Source organism: Pelodiscus sinensis, chromosome 20 (genome assembly GCF_049634645.1).
Source record: "Pelodiscus sinensis isolate JC-2024 chromosome 20, ASM4963464v1, whole genome shotgun sequence".
Classification (NCBI taxonomy): Eukaryota; Metazoa; Chordata; order Testudines; family Trionychidae; genus Pelodiscus; species Pelodiscus sinensis.
Window position 1 is genome coordinate 5808602 of NC_134730.1, and position 17104 is coordinate 5825705.

Genomic DNA, 17104 nt, shown 5'->3' on the forward strand with positions numbered 1-17104 from the left:
TAGGGACTGTAGGTTTGTTCTCAAGTTGAATTTGTATATAAGTCGGAACTGGTACATATTGTAGGGGAAACTCTAGCCAAACATTTCTCCAGAGCTCAGTTTTATTCTCCCACACCTCACTTTCCTCAGTCCTTTATTCTCAAGCTGAGGTGTCTGCTGAGAAAAGCCGCTTCGCGTCTCCCTGGTCTGCTGGGGGGGGAGGGGGCGCGCTAGCTTCGCATCTCCCTGATCTGCTGGGGGGAAGCAGCTAGTGCGGGGTGCCTCCCCCACTGTTGCCTTCAAACTCCAAGTATAAAGAGGTGTCAAATTGCCAGTAGTTTTCTTTTTCCTTTCTTTCCTGTGTTTTTTAAAAGGGATCCATCAAATGTAAAGAGATGATGCAAAGTAATTTATATAGGATCATATTAACTATGTACATGACTTTAATGCAAAAATGAAAGCCCATTTCTCTTGTGTGTTTTCATACAGAGATACTTATGGATGGATTCTGTGATTTTGACAGCATATTAGGTACTGAGGTAAAAGCACAAGGAAAATGCGGTTATTTTATTCATTTATATTTTTTCTAAGTATGTGCTCTCTCGTACAGGAATTACTTGAAAAAGTGAATGAACCAGCTTTCTGCTAAAAAGCAATTTTACTGGAGGAGGTTTCAGATTTGTTAGCCAACCTTTTGATTATTTGATTTTAATTGTATTTATTTATTTAGTAAGGTTAAACAACAGGGGCTCTCAAACATTTTGTTCCTATTCAGAACAAAACTCCACAATTTCAAAACTCTCCATAAAAAGCATTGAACCATGCCTCTGGGACATTCTGCATGGTGGGCTGCCCCTGAACCTTTAAGCAGTCCACCTGACAAGCTGCTGGGGACTCGCCGCGGAGGACACGGGCATCGGGACCGCCAAGACGCGCCGCCCGCGTCCTCCGCGGCGAGAAAAGCCTGCTCTGCTGGGGGGGCGGGGAAATAGCTCCGCATCTCCCTGGTCTGCCGGAGGCGGCGACAGTGGGGGAGGCACCCCGCACTAGCTGCGCCCCCCCACCCCCGTTCGTAACTAGGGATCCGACGTAAGTCAGATTGACATAACCCAGGGACTGCCTGTATATCTATGTGTGTGTACACGCACACACACACACACACACACACACACACACACACACACACACACACACACACACACACACACACACACACCCACTCATTTAATGGGCTTTTAAAACATTTCCTTCCCCCTTCATTAGGTGAGCACTACAGCATATAGAAATTGTCCCAATTAAACAAGAGAATATGCTATTTATAGTTGGTATACCATTAAACAGATAGGCATGTATCTACATTTAATTCTGTTATTAACCATAGCACCACTAGACTATTTCAGGTATTTCAGGTACCTTTTGCTCAGGATCAGCAATAATCTAACAATATTAGATGCTTTGCTGCCCTCTCCTCCCCTGAAATCGGTTAGATATGTACAGGACTGAAATCATGCTAGATATGCAACAGACCCCAAACCATGGGCATGTTTACATGTCCCTCGCCGACAGCCTTTGCCAATGACTATCTACAAACAAACCTTAGAAACCATATTGCTAAATGATTCTTACAGATTTGTAGTAGAACTTCAGAGTTAAAGGGAATAATGAAGGTTGACTGTAACTCTGAAATGTTCACGAAATGTTCATGTTCATGGTGGTTGGTTCGAAACTTTACAACTGAACATTGACTTGATATAGCTTTGAGACTTTGAGGCAGAAAAATGCTGCTCTCTTTTTTTAAAGTAGTTTACTTTTAACATAGTACTGTACTGTGTGTGTTTTTAAAATCTCAGCTGCTGCCTGATTGTGTAATTCTGATCCCAACTGAGTTGTGTGGTTAATCAGTCAGTTCACAGCTCTGAGATTCTACTGTAGTTTTATTAAGAAAGGAAACAAAGCAGCTTTGGAATAGGTGCAAGAAGGAATGTTATTGTGAGTGGTAGATATTTAATACCATTGCACCAATTTTGAAATTAATGTTTTATTGTTAAGGATAACATTAATTTAACCTTCAAAAATCTCACTATTTTTAAAACTAGGTCAATCTGGAGGCAGTTTAGCATATATAAGGGAAGCATTTGTTCCAAGTCTCACTATAACTTTGGCACATTTAAGGATAGATGTATCTAAGGCAAACATGGACATTCACTGCTAGTGACCATGGAACATATTTTCCTGTTACATGCTTAAAGAGTAAAAGGGAAAAAAATGTGACTGTGACCTTCCTTTCAATCTTGTTTCATAAGGACTATGTCTGAATTTAACAGACAACTTGTTTCCAAAGCATACTTGATGTACTAAATTGGGAACAGAATCTATGCCAAAACATTGCACACTGGTTGCAGCAGGAAAGCAAAATGAACCACTCTTCTTCCTTCACTTGGCAATCTAGTTAGCTGTTTTTAAACTAACCGCCACAATGAAGGACTGTAGATGACAAATGCAGAAAAACTTGAGTAAACACTAGAAAACATTACTGCTATACCATAAAGACTGGATTTGCTCTTTTTATAGAAAATAAAAATCTTTCCTTCATTGATTGTTGAATTTTTTTTGGTTGGTTGGTTGGTTCTGGTTCTGTCGTTTCCACATCAATGTGTTGCTCTGCTAAGTATTCAGAGAGCACGCTCCACACCTCGTCCCTCTCACATTTTGGAAGGCACTTCAGATTTTTAAACTTTTGATTGAGTGCTGTAGCTGTACATTGGTACCATCTTTTCATTTTCTCAAAACTGCAGTGAAAGTGTTCTTAAAACAGCCACCATATGGTACGTCATCATCAAAGACTGCTAGCACATGGAACATCAGCAGCATAGAAATATGTCCTCCAGAACGGTGGCCGAAGCATGAAGGGGCATATAAATGTTTAGCATACCTGGCCACGTAAATACATTGCAATGCTTGCTACAAAAGCGCACCATGAAAAGACAGTTACCTGTTTCCATAACCGATGTTCTTCAAGATATGTTGCTCATGTCCATTCAATGTAAGTGTGTGTGCTTGCCACATAAATCAATGCCGTAAGATTTCCTCTTAGCAGTAACTGTAGGGGGAACCAGCTCAGGTGCCCCCAGGAGTGGTATGCACATGCTGCATTATACAGGATATATAGTAGCCCCAGCTCTTTGTTGCATATGCTGAGAGAATGAAGGGGCTCCCAACAGCCACTCAGAGGATCTCCAACTGGCTAACCGCATGCTTGTGGATGTGCTACCAGTTTGTGTGCCCAGCCATCCCTGCTTGTCGGAGTACATTCAGTTCTCACAAGCCACCTCCTGCAGCCTTCCTTGCCAGTGTTCCTGTCCAGGAGATTTTCAAGGCTGTAACATAGTTCTTATGCACTATGCCCTTACGCAACAAATCTGAGAGGATGATTCTACCGGATGAGCTGTATTGAAGTCAGCATGTGCTTAAACTCCTCTTACCAATCAGAGTGCTCCCAGCATCTCTTCCTTCTTGCTGGAAAACTTCAATTGTGGGGAAAGAGGGCAGGATGTTGAATGGACACGAGCAACACATCCTGAAGAACAGCAGTTACGGAAACAGGTCTTTTCTTCGAGTGCTTGCTCATATCCATTCAACATAGGTGACCGGAAGCACCCTCCTCCCTCTGATGGTAGGAGGAGTTTAAGCACTTGCTTCAGGCGCATGGCTGAGGGGGCACAGAAAAAATAGCTACTACACTGTCTTCGCTTATGCCTTGCGTCACGTCAGTCCCCCTGCCCACGCCAAGGATGGTCTTGCCTCAGGCACCAAATCAGTTAGTTACAACTCTGAGAAAACAATGAGAAAAGACTGGGATTGAGCGTGGGGATTGAGTTATACAGCTGGGGAGGGCAGAGAAAAAAGTGAAGATCAACTGTTTCCAATCACTCCTTGGAAGCAAGGACTGTCTTTTAGTATCTGTTTGTATAGCACCTAGCAAGATGGGACCAGGCAGGAATTACTGCAATATAAGTGTTAAATAAACAAAAATAATTCAAGAAGCTACTAGATAATGGTGTCAGGAAAAAATATGCACAATAGGGTTGTACTTGCCACATCCACATTTCCAGCATTCCTTCTTTGCTTCAATAACTGTCCACACTGGTGTGGGAGGAGTGGTATGTGTTAGGGATGTTACCACGTAATTGAATAGTTGTGTAATCACCCAAAATTTTAGCAGTTACATGACTATTTGATGGTCCCGGAGAGGGGGAGAGAAGAGCAGTCAATGTGCTCCCGGCCCCATTCCCAGGAAGCCCGTCACTCCATACTGCTGCCTCACTATCAGAGGCATCAGCACAAGGTAGCAGGCAGGAGTTGGTCTGCGAGGGAAGCTGGTTTAAAAACCACAGACCTGTTCTGCTTGCCACCCTACGCTGCTGCCTCCGATAATAAGGCAGCAGTGTGGGGTGGCAGCAGCCTGTCCGTGGGGGTCTGAGCTCATGGTAATAGCCCGTCTGCGTGGGGTCTGAGACAGCAGCGCATGGGGAGAAGGCATGTGGCTCGGTGCTGAGGGGAACTGGCTCCCACCAACCCCGGCTCCTGCCTGACCTGCCCCCCTGCCTCTGTAGGAGGCAGCAAGGCAGAGGCACATATGGAGAGCCTCTTAAAAGCTGTCTCCCCACGCGAATAGCTCCCACCTGCCCCCCTCACCCTCTGTGCTGCTGCCTTTCTATCAGAGGCAGCAAGGAATTGGGGGGGGGGGGGGGGGGAGAGAGAAAGAAGCGGCTCCGGTGAGGATACAGAAGCAGCAAGAGAGAGGAATGCATGTAGCTGATATGATTAACCAATAAGCCAAAGCTTATCAGCTAATTGTATAGACATCTACATGTTGCCATCCCTAGAATGTGTGGAAGGAAGGCATGCATAATTACTGGATGAAGGAGGTAACCTAGTGACAAGATGATGTGGGAAAAGCTGAAGTACTCAATGCTTTCTTTGCCTCTGTCTTCACTGACAAGTTCAGCTCCCAGACAAATGCACTAGGCCACACAGTATGGGAAGGAGGTGGACAGTCCTTGTTGGGGAAACAACAAGTTAGGAACTATTTAGAAAAGCTAAACACACACAAATCCATTGGCCTGGATTTAATGCATCCGAGGGTACTGAGGGAATTGGCAAATGTTACTGCGGAGCCTTTGGCCATTATCTTTGAAAACTAGTGGAGATCGGGAGAGATGCTGGATGACTGGAAAAAGGCAAATGTAGTGCCCATCTTCAAAAAATTGGAAGAACAATAATCCCGGGAACTACAGGCCCATCAGCCTTACCTCAGTCTCTTGAAAAATCATGGAGGGGATCCTCAAGGAATCCATTTTGAAGCACTTGGAAAAGGGGAAGGTGATCAGGAATAGTCAACATGGATTCACGAAGGGCAAGTCGTGCCTAACCAACCTGATTAGCTTCTATGAGGAGGTAACTGGCTCTGTGGATATGGGAAAGTCGGTGGACGTGATATAAGTTGACTTTAGCAAGGCTTTTGATACGGTCTCCCACCATATTCTTGCCAGCAAGTTAAGGGAATATGGATTGGATAAATGGACTGTAAGATGGATAGAAAGCTGGACAGACTGTTGGGCCCAATGGGTAGTGATCAACGGCTCGATGTCAGGTTGGCAGTTGGTTTCTAGCAGAGTGTCCCAAAGATCTGTTCTAGGACTAGGTTTGTTCAAAATCTTTATTAATGACCTGGATGAGGGGATAGATTGTACCCTCAGCAAGTTTGCAGATGACACTAAGCTGGGAGAGAGGTAGATACACTGGAGGGCAGGAATAGGGTCCAAAGTGACCTGGACAGATTAGAGGATTGAGCCAAAAGAAATCTGATGAGTTAAACAAGGACAAGTGTAGAATCCTGCACTTGGGATGGAAGAATCCCAAGCATTGTTACAGGCTGGTGACCGAATGGCTGAGTAGCAGTTCTGCAGAAAAGAACCTGGGGATTACAGTGGATGAGAAGCTGGATATGAGTCAACAGTGTGCCCTTGTAGCCAAGAGAGCTAATGGCATATTAGGGTGCATTAGGAGGAGCATTGCCAGCAGATCCAGAGAAGTGATTATTCCTCTTTATTCAGCTTTGGTGAGGCCACATCTGGAGTAGTGTGTCCAGTTCTGGGTCCCCCACTATAGAAAGGATGTGGACCCATTGGAGAGGGTCCAGCGGAGGGCGAACAAAATAAGGGAGCTGGAGAGCATGACCTACGAGGAGAGACTGAGGGATCTGAGTTTGTTTAGTCTGCAGAAGCGAAGAGTGAGGGGGGATTTGATAGCAGCTTTCAACTTACTGAAGGGAGGTTCCAAAGAGGATGGAGAAAGGCTGTTCTCAGTACTGACAGATGGCAGAACAAGGAGCAATGGTCTCAAGTTACAGTGGGGGAGGTCTAGGCTGGATATTAGGAAAAACTATTTCCCTAGGAGGGTGGGGTGAAGCACTGGGATGGGTTACCTAGGGAGGTGGTGGAATCTCCATCTCTAGAGGTGTTTAAGTCTCAGCTTGATAAAGTCCTGGCTGGGTTGATTGTCGGGATTGGTCCTGCCTTGGGCAGGGGGCTGGAGTTGATGACCACCTGAGGTCTCTTCCAGCTCTATGATACTCACTGGTAATTCCTCTTCTTGGAGCTTATCACCTGTCTGGATTTCTACTACTGTCTCAGCACCTAAGCATGCAACAACCTCAAACTCTTCACTCTCAGTTATGTGTCCTTTGAGGCACTAAAACTTAAAGTCCAATGCTCGAACATCCCCTACAACAGTGGTTTCTAACCAGAGGTAAGCTTACCCCGGAGGGTACGCACAGTTCTTCTAGGGAGTACCTCGGCTCATCTAGGTATTTGCCTACTTTTGCAACAGGCTACATAAAAAACACTAGTATAGTCAGTACACACTAAAATTTCATACAGACAAAACGAAAAAGCAATTTATCAGTAATAGTATGCTGTGACACTCACATTTTGTGTCTGATTTTGTAAGCAAGTGAGGTGAATTTTTATGTCCGATTAGTAGTGAGGTGAAACTTAGGAGAATGCAAGACAAATCAAATGCCTGAAGAGGGGCAGTACTCTGGAAATGTTGAGAGCCACTGTCCTACAACACTCGGTTTGAAATTGTTTTGTAATGATCAAGATATGGTGTGGCAAGACCATGTGCCCCTAAAGAACGAGTCAATTCCTTGGATCAGCACCTCCGATTTTCAAAGGGAAATATATTATGCGTAAGGCTCCATGTCTGTTTCAGAAGATGCAGAGTCATGGATACTATGACTTCCTGCAATCTCTGTGATTTTTGAAGCAGTTTGTATGGCTAATCCAGGGCTGCATGAGCAGCTGGTCCCAGAGCTGGCTACTGGAGTGGCTCTGCAGCCAGTCACACTAGCTGGTGCTGGAGCAGGCCCAGCCCTGTGACCAAGCACACTGGCCGCTGCTCTGGCAGCTCAGGGCTACACCTGCCCACCCAACCTTCATCCATGCGGATTCCCGATGCACTCAATGCCTGTGATGAACTGCAGCCCCCTTTGCACAGCACATCAGAAAGCAGTGCTGCCTATGAAACTTGGACATACACGAACCTGTACAATTCTTGGGGCATGCCTCACCTTCTGCTTCTTCTCCCTCCCCGTCACTGTCCCTCCACACAGTGCAGATGCTTCATGCTTCACGAGTGTCCTACATTTGCTGAGTTTAATAAATGAATCTTACATGTTTCAAAGCAATCTTTATTCCATTACATGAAAGCAAGCAAACAAGCATACCCCAGCAAAGATACAGTCACTGTAGCGCTAAGTGCTGAGCAAAGACCAATCAGAGTAACGCCCTAGCAATGAGCCACTGCACTCCTGTGCATGGCAACAAGTTCCACTGACTTTCAGCATCAAATTGGTGTTTCAAGACATCGCTGACCTTTATGGCCATTGCTGTGCTCCTCTAATACCCTTGGTCTCAGGCTGTTCAAACTCGGCTTCCAGGAACTGTGCCTCAGCAGTCCAGCTGTAGGTGAAGCTTTCACTCCTCCCTTTGCAAGTATCATGGAGGGTACAGCACAAGGCAATAACCATAGGGATATCATCGTCTAGCTTCCCATATAAACATCATCAATGGGCCTTTAAATGGCCAAAAGCACTCCACAGTCATTCTGCACCTGCTTAGGCTACTATTGAACCACTGCTTGCTGCCGTCAATGGTCACCGTAAATGGCTTCGTGAGCCATGGCATTAAGGAGTAGGCAGGATTTCGGAGAATCACAATGGGCATTTCCACTTCCCCCACAGTGATCTTATGGTCCAGGAAGAAAGTCCCTGCTTGTTTAACAGGACAATGTTCCAAAATACGCACATGTCATGCACCTTTCCAGATCAGACGGATTTAATGTCCATGAAACACCCACAGTGATCCACAAGCACCTGCACAACCATGGAGAAATAGCCCTTGTGGTTAATGTACTCAGAAGCTATGTGGTCTGGTGCCAGAATTGGAATGTGGGCACCATCTGTCACTTCACTGCAGTTTGGGAATCTCTTCTGTGCAAAGACATCCACAATTTCACACATGCTGCCCAGAGTCCTGATCGTTCGGAGTAGGATGTGATTGATGGCCCTGTGCACTTCCATCAGCACTAGTCCAATGATCAACTTTCCCACTCCACACTGATTGGTGACCAAGCGAAAGCTGTCTGGAATAGCCAGCTTCTACAGTGTGATCGTCACACGCTTCCCCACCAGCTGGGCAGCTCTCATTTGCATGTCCTTGTAGTGCAGGGTGGGGGGTGAGCTCAGCACACAGTCCCATGAAAGTGTCTTTCCTCTTCTAAAAGTTTGTCAGCCACTGCTTGTCATCCCCACGTTGCATAACTACATGAGTCCACCTCTTAGTGCTTGTTTCCTCAGCCCAAAAGCGTTCCACTGTGCTCAGCACCTCTGTGAATGCCCCAAGAATGTTGGAAAAATCCTGCCCGAGATCCTCATCACTTTGCAGCTTTGGGAATAGCTTGACTGCCATTTGTGATGTGTTGGTGAGACGACTGGCATTCATGAAACCTAGCAGCATTTTCATCAACAGCTGCAGATCAATTCCTGCATACCGAGGAGGTAGAGCTGTATACCACAGAAACCATTGAAAGATGGCATTAAATGCAGACAGAAGAGCACTGATGGCTGGGAGGTGAGGTGATGCACCATGCAGCACTCGGACAGGACTTAGGATGCCCTGTGCCACCCCTCAAACCTCTACTGCAGCAGAGGTGCTCTGTGGGAATAGCTGCCCAGAATGCACTACTCCGAAGGTGCTGCACATGCCGTGAGTGTGGTCGTGCTATTGTGCTGGTGACTGACAGTGTGGACACCCAACAGCATTTTCACTGAAGTGCTCTATGAGCAGTGCTGTAACCTCTGGCGCTTTACGTGTGCCAGCGCAGACATGGCCTAAATTTTGTACCATGAACCTTCAAGTTCACAGGCTCATATTGCTTGGCATAGGCAAAGTGAACAATTCATAAACAGAATGTTTTGTAACATTAGCTTAAACAAGCTAGGGCTGCTTAAGAGAATGCCAAATTGACACATTTTGTAAGTCACATACCAATCGCCTCCAATAAAAGATTTTAAGGACAGAGGTATTTGAGGGTTTTGTTTTTTTAAACACTTCACGCTCTCAATGGAACCAACAGAAATTAATTTTCTGAAAAATAGTAACTAGGATAGTATGCTTTGTTTTAGAGTTAAATTTACAAGATATTTTAATAAGGTTTTACATGATAGTATTGTTGCTTACTTTACAAACTCAGCATTGTTTAAAGTATTTCTGCTTTAAATGATTCATATGCGACACACAGAAACAATAAAGTCACAAATACAGTCAGTTCAGAATAATGTGATCTTTTCTGGATATTGAAAATTATTTGTGCAAAGAAAGATAGTTTTTAAATGTTTTGATTTATTATAAAGCTGTTAGGATAAACTTTTCCTAGCTCCAAAGCAGCTCCCTATTTTATATTTATACATAAATCCATCTAGACAGTTCTATAAAGTTAATTCAAACAATCCTCAATAAGGCTGTGTCTACACTGGGCCACTTATTCCGGAAAATCAGCCGCTTTTCCGGAATAAGCTGCGAGCTGTCTACACTGGCCCTTGAATTTCCGGAAAAGCAACGATGCTGTACTGTACAAAATCAGCCGCTATTCCGGAAAAACTATTCTGCTCCCGCTCGGGCATAAGTCCTTATTCCGGAACACTGTTCCGGAAAAGGGCCAGTGTAGACAGCCCAGTAGTCTTTTCCGGAAAAAAGCCCCAATCGCGAAAATGACGACCGGGGCTCTTTTCCGGAAAAGCGCGTCTACATTGGCCACAGATGCTTTTCCGGAAAAAGGGCTTTTCCGGAAAAGCAGCCTGCCAATGTAGACGCTCCTTTTCTGGAAAAACTTAAAACGGAATAGTATTCCGTTTTAAGCAGTTCCGAAAATTCATGCCAGTGTAGACACAGCCTAACTGTTTTTAGATTTTCTCCCATTTCTCAGCATTAAATGCAAGCAATTGAAGAGATTTAATTTAGATAGGTAGAAAGATATAGAGAGAGATAATGGTAAAAATTCCTTATAGAATACCCAAATAAGTCAACCACTAACATCATAAGAAATTCTATAGTTGAGACTTAGAGGGGAAAGAGGACTAATTTTCTTGTAATAAAAAGGGAATTACATTGAATCTTCTCCCCCAAATGACAAGGTTTTGGTGTCTGGTGTATTTTTAAGCTGCTGTTTAATCAGTACTATTTATATCCATGTTTTTCTTTAGGAATTTTGTGAGTGTTGTAAAAGTGTTAAATACCTATATTCAGGGCTCGACAAAGTATTGAATCTACTTGCCCCTTGTAAGTAGATTTCAGCCAGGCGTCCCGTTCATTTGTGGTGCATACCACGTGCAATGCGGTGCTGGCGAGCAGCTTTCGCTGCTGTTCATCACACCCTGCATATATTCATATTTGCAATTTATTTATCCCCAAGTATGCATTAGCTGGTGAAGATAAGATGTTTGTGAACATTTATATTTTTCCTCTTCCTCAGCCACCCTCAATATGTGTGTGTCATAGAATACTAGGACTAGAGGGGCCCTTGAGAGGTCATCAAGTCCAGTCCCTTGCCCTCATGTTTCTCTGGCAAAGAAGAGCTAATTCCAGATCCTTCTAGAAGCAGTCAGCAGCCATTTGAGATGTGGTACTGAGATGTTTAGACTCCAGGTGCTCACTTCCCCCACTCAAGCGGTATTATTGTACCTTGACTCTCGTGTGTGATATCACTCTGTTTTACTGGCACATTTCTGTGCCTGCCTCTTGAGAGTCTGCAGAATTGTAATGTTGAACAGGCTGGGTATACGTGCAACTGGAATATTATCTTGACGTAGTGGGACACTCCTTTTGTGTCGAGTCCTAATTTACATGCAAGTTTTGGCATCACAAATCTGACACTGTGGTAGTTCTTTCCATAGCTGTTAGAGCATATGAACGGTAACACCATATGCTCAATGTTTACGTGGAAAAATGTGCCTCACAGAGACAAGAACTATTTGTCAATGTAATGGCCCTGATATAGAGCTCTCCAAACTATCCTGAAGCTGACTGTTGCAGAGGAACTGATGCTGTCATACTGGCAGTAGAATATGCTGTACCCTTTTAAGCCCTTTGCCAGTTAGGATGTAGAGATAATGGAAACTTCCAAGGAAGTTTCACTAAGGCATATCAGCATGTGGAGACAATTGAGAGAAGCATCCATGGGGACATGCAATCCCTTTCCTCCCTCCCCACCCCTGCTCCCCCAAAATAGTTGACTTTACTTAAAAGTGTAGCTGCTCTTGATGACTTAATTTAGAAAAATGAGTGATATTCAGTAAATGGCCAAAGTTAATTGAGATAGAAACTGATGACAAATTACCCAAATCAGAGTTTATTTAAAGCAACACACACACACACACACACACACACACACTAAAAACCCCACCGCAAACCCGATCCAAAATTTGTCTTCCTATTTGTAGGAAGCAACACTGCTTTCTTGCTTGTGCAGTTTTTCACATTGCTGGCAAAAGGTTTGGCCTACAACAAATATAAGAAGCATGAAAACTTTTTTTCAAAAGCTATTAGCATCTGAAACCTTCATGTGTCAGTGCTTTTACATTTGACTCGTAATATTCAGGGAACAAATCTTCTGAAATCTTAGGAAAAAATTAATTTTAGTTCTTCACATCACGTGAAGTTCTTTCCCCCTCAAAAAGGTAATTTAACTATAAACAATATATATTTATTACTACGCTCCTTGCAGTTACTTAAAAGGGTATTTATGAGAGTGAAGGCTGAAAAAAGCTAGGCAACAGCTGCCCTTAGTCACCTTACTACTATTAACTACTGAAGTATATGTAAATAACATTATCAGCATCACATACTTAGATGTAATTCTCTGCCATCCTGATATAAAATATGCACTAATGACAGCATCATCCCAGATTTTCAGCCAACACCCATAATTCTTCTTCTGCAGATATTTAACACTCTTCAAGTACCAACCATACAAACACTGGCATCCATCAGCTGCAAGTAAAACTAATGTTAGTCTACCTTCTTGGAAGTATGCTTTGCTTAATTTGAAATTCATACCTGAAACTACAAATTACCACAAGATCTTCTGATTCTTACATGGTAAAATATTAAAGCCACCAAGGAGGTGGGGGAAAGAAACAACCCTTAAGAAACAGAATACAGTAGCCCAGCATAGGCTGCAAGGACAGTGAAAGAAACTGGCCCGCAGGCAGGAATGTAGGCAGCAGTTACTGTAGAAACCAAGCTCTTCACTGCTTTTCTCCAAGCAAAAGAAAGAGACAAAAGAGCTGGAAAACAGCGATCGATGGGAAGCAGCTTATAAAGCTGCTTGTCACATCTGCTGCAACAAAACCAGACACTAATTCATTAAAACTGCTCATGTAATGCCTCTGGAATTTGAGGCTCCCCAGTCTGTGAATACAAAAGAAATTGCGCCTATGGAAACACTGCATTTTCAACTATTTAGCATCTCTCTGTACAACAGCAGTGGTAGTCTGGTTGTGTGGTCTCTATCACTAAATTTCATCTTTAACTGATAAAGTTTACTTTATTTTTTTTAATCTGTTTTATATGCCTATACCTGTACCAGATTTACAAATGGGTATTCAGCACCTGACAAGCCATACATCACTGCACTATACCATAGCTTTTAGTTAACACCACAAAAGTAAAATTAATTGCAATTTCTTCCTTTTATACACAAAACAACAGTGCTAAAATGTTCCTTTACTACTGTGTGGGCCAGTCACAGATAACCACTTCAGAAATGCCCTCCTTCGGCACATCATGGAGGTACCACTTGGCTGCAAAGGAACATGTGAAAGGAAATACGGCACTCTAACAATATCATCATTCACTTTTAAGCACAGTCAACAACAGATTTGTCTGAAAACCCCTATTAAAACTAGAAAATACTTTATATGAAGTACTTTAGTGTTCTAGTATATCTGACAAGGAAAGCAAAAGGAGAAAAGTAGAGAAAGAGTGCTGTCATAAGATACTGAGATGTGTCCATAAAAGGCATCTATGACTCAAGCTAGAAGAGGAGGTCGCTCACCTTTAGCGGTAACTGATGTTCTTTGAGAAGAGCATCCCCTGTAGGTGCTCCACAGCAGGTGTTGGCGCATCCTAGCGCTGCAAACTAGATTCTTCACAGCAGTGCCTGGGGGGCCACGCATGCACCGTGAGCAGATCATATACACGTGTGCCGTGCCCCACCCCATTTCCTTCCCTACCTGGAAAACCCAGCCTGGTGAAACGTCTCCAAAGTAGAGGGGAGGAAGAAGGGGTGGTGGAGCACCAACAAGGATGCTCTTCTCGAAGAACGTCAGTTACTGCTAAAGATGAGTAACCATCTCCCCCTTCTTCGAGAAACATCCCTGTGGGTGCTCCACAGCAGGTGACTGAAGAGCAATATGGCCTATGGAGGTAGAGACTTTGGATCTGGTAAGTATGTCGTAGATAATACAGCTTGGCCTCTCTAGTTGGAGAGAGAGGGGCCCTGTGAAAGTGCGTAGTGTACAGCGAATGTTTGATCGGAGGTTCATGTTCCCGCAGAGCATATGTCTTCCAACGGAACCTTGTGGAAGTAAGCTATTGATATGGCTACAGCCCTGGTGGAATGGGCACACAGCAAGGTAGGTGGTGATAATTGGTTATGCTGATAAATTCTGATGCAGCTGGAAACACAGTGTGATAATCTCTGAGATATTTGCTGTCCTTTATTGCATTCTGCTATAGCAGTGTTTCCAAACCAGGGTTCCGCAGACCATCGTCAGGGGATCCGCGAGAAATCACAGAATAAATAAATAAAAATTTTGAAATACCGCGAACAATTCCAAATATCCCTCGAAATATCGCAGGAATTTTTGTCCAGCAATTGGCAATACCGAAGTAATCTTTGTACGTTACCAACTGCCTCTTTGATAGGCAAATTGAAATTGACAAAGTTCCTGTTTCTAATAATACTATTAGTAGGCGTGTGGATGATATCACATGACATCGAAGAGGTCTTGTCTGAAATACTAAAAAATACCAACTTTGCTTGCCAAGTCGACGAGTCAATAGACATAACAAGTAAAACTCAGCTGTTAGCATTCATACGATTTGAAAACAAAGGTGAAATAATGGAAAATTTTTGTTGTTGTAAAGAGCTGCCAGAAACAACCAAAGGTCAAGACATTTTCAACATCTTGTCTTATTTGAAATCATGTGGTTTGTCATGGAGCCAGTATATTGGAATTTGCACCAATGGTGCCCTCTCAATGATCGGCTCAATAAAAGGTTTTGTTACACTCGTCAAAGAAAAAAACCCTGATGTCATAACGACCCACGGTTTCCTCCACCGGGAAGTTCTTGTTTCAAAAACTATTGGGGAGGATTTAAAACAAGTCCTTGATGTAGCTGTGAACATGGTCAATTTTATAAAGCAGCGCCCTCTTAAGTCACACATGTTTGCAAAGCTGTGTGAAAATATGCAAAAAGACCATGTGACTCTCCTTCTACACACTGATGTTAGATGGCTTTCAGGAGGGAAAGTTTTAACAAGGGTATTTGAGCTGCAAGAGGAACTACTGCTTTTCTTCAAAGATAATAAAGCCAGTTTTTCTGACTTTCTTGAAGATACAAAATGGCTGCTAAAACTAGCCTACTTAGCAGATATTTATCAGCACTTAAACACCTTGACCACCACCATGCAGGGCCCAAAAGAAAACATTCTAACTTCCACAGACAAACTTCTTGCATTCAAGAATAAACTCAAGGTTTGGAAAAGACACCTTTCAAGTGGAAGTACTGAAATGTTTCCACTCCTACTTCAGTTTCAGAGTCAGACAGATTATAAAGAAATCATCCCATTAATTACCAGTCATTTGGAATTACTGACAGAAAAGCTTGACCAATACTTTCCTTCTTTGTCACCAGAAATGTTTGACTGGTTTAGGAACCCTTTTGTTGAGTTCTCTCAAAATTTACTCAGTCTGCAAGAAGAAGAAGAACTAACTGAACTACAGTGCGATGGAACTTTGAAGATAAAATTCAATGAAGTGCCACTTGATGTGTTTTGGATTTCAATAAGAAGAGAATATCCTGTGATCTCAGCAAAAGAAGTGAACATCTTATTCAACTTCTTACCTCTATGAACAAGCTTTCTCATGTCTTACAAAAATTAAAAGCAAAGAAAGAAATCATCTGTTATCTGTAGAGGAAGAATTGAGAGTGTGTTTGTCAAAAATTCAGCCAAGAATTCAACATTTGTGCAAAAAGAAACAAGCCCAAGTGCCACACTGAAAGTAAACTTTACATTGACTTCGGAGGTGAACTTTATTTTGATTTGATATTTTGATACTTGGGAAGGGAAGAAAAAAAGATTAGAGAATACAAAAAAAAAAAAAAAAAAAGACAGGAAAAATGCTCCAATTTTTTTTCTTACAATGTAAGCTGACATATATATCCAGGGCTCGACGATCGCGGCGAAAACCACTCGCCAGCCCCGCACTGTACATGCACAAAACGCCGGTGAACGGGCCGACCGGCTGAAATCTACTCACCACAGGTGAGTAGATAAGCGGATTTGTCAAGCCCTGTATATAACAGCTCTTAAATAAAATTACTTGACAATAATTTAGCAGTAATTGAATTGCGCTCCCCGCTGTCAACTTTTTCTGGCCAAGCAAACGTTTTCATAGGTAGGGGTTCCTCGGGATATGAACAATTATTTTAGGGTTCCTCCATGGGGAAAAAGGTTGGGAATCACTAGCTGCTATAGAAATACGTATACAGCCTGGGGTGAAGCTCTGAAAGGCCTTAGTCTATGGATGTAAACGGATGTAAAAGTGCCCTGTGCTTTTGTGCTTTGAAAGTGTTGCCATGAGGTTTGGGAAAGAATACAAGTAGGTGAACAGTCTGATCGATGGGGAAGGATGAGTATACTTTGGGTGCATAGAGAAACTTTATCTTTAAAGAAGGTATTCTATGAAGGATCTGCCATTAGGGCAGCCATCTCTCCTACCCGCTGGGCTGATGTTATAGACACTAGAAATGCAGTTTTCAATGACAAGTGGAGGAGTGAGCATGTAGCCATCAGCTCAAGTGGGCATTTAGTAAGGGTCTTTAGCACCAAATGCGAATCCCAAGGTTGACGGGGGAGTTAAATCAGGGTATATTGTTTATGAAAGGCCCACAAGTAATTTCATCATTGGATGTGCAAAGACTGTAGTATCAATTTTTGTATGGAAAGTTGTAATTGCTGCCAAGTGTACTTTGATGGAGCCAATAGAGATACGACTGTTTAAGGTGCACTAAATAGTCCAATATAACAGATAATGAGGTCATCTCTGGAGAAATGCTGCGGGGAGCAGCCCACTGAACAAATTGTGACCATTTGCTGCTATATGTCTTTCGAATTGAGGGAGTCCTATTATATAGAAGGTGGTTCTGTACCTGACTTAAGCACTGCAGCTCTATCCCTGAGAACCATCTAGGTACCAGGCTTTTAGATGAAGTCT

The 17104-nt window shown here is 43.1% G+C and overlaps 1 protein-coding gene across 1 annotated transcript in view; it reads right to left on the reverse strand.

Annotated features, from left to right (window-relative positions):
- The window catches only part of FOXK2 (forkhead box K2), a 96157-nt gene that overhangs the window by 37810 nt on the left and 41243 nt on the right, over positions 1-17104 (reverse strand). The window lies entirely within an intron of this gene.